General features: G+C 39.5%; 1 pseudogene; it reads right to left on the reverse strand.

Annotated features, from left to right (window-relative positions):
- Window positions 1-406: 406 nt before the first annotated feature.
- Window positions 407-3,656, reverse strand: LOC105293266 (annotated as a pseudogene).
- Between the last annotated feature and the right edge of the window lie 81 nt (window positions 3,657-3,737).

Below are 3,737 nucleotides of genomic sequence, written 5' to 3' on the forward strand. Positions count from 1 at the left end.
TATACATTGGATCCCAGGATGTGATCTATTGGAGAAAAAAAAAAAAGTTGGACTAGGTATGGTGAATGAAGGAATGGAAGTTACATAACATAGAGTAAACGCACATCTAGTTTGAAGGGTAACTGTAGCATGTGCAACATTGGAAGTGGTGGTGCCTTTGTGGAGGTGAAACTATTTCACACTAACCAGTTTAGGATTATAAAAGATAAGTAACATCCAGTATGAGGATATAGCTGCAGGGTTTTATGAATCATTCCTATTTCTAACTTTAGGAAATTAATATTTTTCCTAGGCTGTCTTAATATTACTGGTTTAGTCCCAGATCAGATAAGAAGGACAATATGCACAACCTCTGACTAAATCCTGTTGTAGTCTAGATAGTGAAGTGATGCGATTTTAGAAGACTTTAAAACTTCAGCTCTTTTTCGATCTCCCAAAATGTATCTGTACTCTTCTTCAAATGAGCCTTTTCCTTAGGTGTCATAGTCACCTTCACAACATCTGGGATTCCATTCTGTCCCAAGATGCAAGGAATGCTAAGGAAGACATCGTTCATTTCACAGAGACCCTTAATCATGGTAGAAATTGGGTGAGCCCACCCAAGATTCTTCATTATACTTTCTGCCAAACTTACCACAAATAGGCCGATGGCCTAGGATGTGCAGCATTTCAGTTTGATCACTCATAAGCACTATCCACCACCTGTTTGTGAACTTCTTTCCACTTTTCCTTATCTGCATCAGTGCCTAAATCAGAGTAAAGATTCTTTAGGGAGACACGAGCAACATTCACTCCACTGTATACAGGCGCGCTAGAGTCTCCATGCTCCCCAAGGACCCACCCATGACAGCTTAATAGGTGAACTCCCAGGCTTTTCCCTGCAACCTCCCACAGAACCAGGCTAAATCCAATTTGCAACCACTTCTGATAACATGGTTTTTGTGAAAGCTACTTATCTTCCAAGCCACATAGGTCAAATATTCACTGGATTGGGAACAGTAAGCAAATTGCAGTTGGGGCTGTATTTTATAACATTAGGAACAATGAATTTAAAGATGTTAGTATTATGCTGGACCAAATTAAGATGATTTTCCCCCTTTTGTTGATGTGCCTCAGCTGTGATAATAACTAGTTTGGAGTTTGCCATCACATTATAGTCTTTGCCAGAGAAAATTTTGGGTGTTCTAAGAACAAGGCTGCCATGTCAGAAATCCATCATCTTTCCCTTCACTTTGCCTTCCGCGACCTCAACAAGAGAAAGTTCATCTGCCACATTTTTCATTAACATACTGATGGTCACAGCCATGCCAACAGCACCTGCCCCAATGACTGTAATCTCATTCTGGGGGCTTTGTTATTCTTTGAGAAGATTCAGAATCAGCTGAATTGCCAGTTGAGAGTTGCTGCACTGTATTTAGAACCAAAAGGAATTGGGAGTGCATGACAGGCAGGCAGTCGGGCCTAGGTGGCACACAGTGTTGGATGTGGACTTGGTGGCAGCTGTTTTGGTACCATGCTTCTGATTAATTGAACTTTTCTCTGTTTGAATGCTAACTGATATGGAGCACTATCCCTGGATTGTGCCATTATATAGATCAATACATTCTCTTTAATGTTTAAGTCAGTGTGAATTTGGTTTCCATCACTTGCCCCTAAAAAAGACTAAAATGTAGAATTATCATATCTTGACTAAACAACTTGATATCCCAAGGACAGAATCTGTGCCTTACTCATCTTTAAATCTCCAGCATTCAGCAAACTTCCAGGTCCGTGGCAGGCACTTGACAAAATATGTGTTGAATGAACCCACAACAAATGGCTACAGAATAAAAATGCTCTCCTGGGAACCTAGAATTAAAAGCTCACACAACGTAAATCATATGGAAGATGAAAAGCAAGATGAGAGGGCACTTCAGGCCTCTGGACAAAGCCATGAAGATCCTGGGTCTGAGGAGCAGCTGAGTCTTCCACCTGGCAGCCGGGGGGGTGGGGGGGGTGCGGGCCACACATGTTAGACATCTCATGTTCACTACTAGTACAACAGGTGTTCTGGGGCCCGCCAGCCCTCGCACGGAAATGAGCTTCCTGTCACTCCTGACCAGGATTTGCTACGTGTGCATAACAGAAGTGGCGCAGGAAGATATTTTTTAAATAAAAAAAATTGAAAGCATATCAGGTTCCTAGAAAAGGAAGCTTCTAAGAAAGGTGATTTCACAGTAAGAAACCCCATGAATCATCTAAAGAATTTATATCTGCGGTAAAACATGAACGTTAACCATTCTTTGTGCCTACTTAGAACACATTAAGAGATTCTAAGGAAGTAAGTGATTTGAGGAACCACAAAGACAGAAATTTCTGAGCAAGTATTTTCTAAATGGTTTCACTGATATTTAGCATAAATGAATTAGGCAATGAACCAGTTTACTTCCAAGTACTAATCTTCACAGGAAAAAATTCACGACCTACACATATTGAATCAACTATGGAGGGGCAATTGTTTTATCAAATTATTTCTACAATTGCTTTATTGAAATCAGGATCCCAAAAGTTCCATCATTGCAGTTAGTTGATGTGTCTCAAGTCTCACAATCTACATTCAGCTCTCTCTTTCTTTTCTTTTGTTTTTGTAATTTATTTATTGAAGACACCAGGTTACTTACCCTGCAGAGTTTTCCACTGTCTGCGTTTTGCTAATTTTATTTCTATGCTGTTGTATAAAATGTTCCTCTGCCCCTTATTTCCTGTAAACTGAAGGTTGGATCTAGAGGTGTCATTGAATTCAGGTTCCTTTTTTTTTTATTGCTGCGAATACTTTACTGACAATGCTGTGTACAGTCTTCAGGAGGTACAGCATTATGATCTCTCTTTTTTGTAATGTTAGCAGCCATCATTTATTCTTAAAAACTCTTTACACTAAATTTTTTGAGAGTGATATTACAGACATTTTTAAGTAGTCATTAAAATACCTGCAAGTTTTTTAAAAAAATGGTGGAGGGGTATAGTATGCTTATAATGGCCCCCGAAGATATGTAGGTCCTAATACTGGAAACTGTGACTGCTATTTTATACGGAGATAGGCTCTTTTTAGAGATGATTTCATTAAGGATCTTGAGATGGGAAGAGTATCCTGGTTTATCTGGGTGGGCCCTAGTTGCAATCATAAATGTCCTTATAAGAGAGGCAGAAGGAGATTTGACTGCGGAAAAGGTAATAAGAAACAGAGAGAGATATTTAAAGATTCTTGTCTTGAAGGTGGAGCAAAGGGCCGTGAGTCAAGGAATGAATGCATTGAGGTGCAAGGTAGAAAAAGTAAGGAAAGAGATTCTCCTTAGAGCTTCCATGAAGAAAATGTTGGTTTTAGCCTCCTAAAACCCATGCTGGCCTTCTGACTTTCAGAACTTTATGAGGACACATGTATATTGCTTTGAGCCACCAAGTTTGTGGTTATTTTAAATAAGGTAATCTTCACTTAGACATCTTGAACACAACTCTTTCTCCACTAGGGGGAGCCCACACTATATATCAATGAGTCATAACAGATGCAAAAATCCAATTTGGGTTTCTTGTCTGACCACCTACCTGAATGGATTAGAAGAACAGACTGTGAAGCCAGATGTCCTGGATTCAAATCGCAGCTGTTTCTGCTTTCTAGTCATAGCACCTTGGGCAAATTATTTATCCTCTCTGTGCTTCAGATTTCCTATTGCAAAATGGGAATAATAATAGTGACAAATTAC

The sequence above is a fragment of the Pteropus vampyrus genome, unplaced genomic scaffold (assembly GCF_000151845.1).
Source record: "Pteropus vampyrus isolate Shadow unplaced genomic scaffold, Pvam_2.0 Scaffold70, whole genome shotgun sequence".
NCBI lineage: Eukaryota > Metazoa > Chordata > Mammalia > Chiroptera > Pteropodidae > Pteropus > Pteropus vampyrus.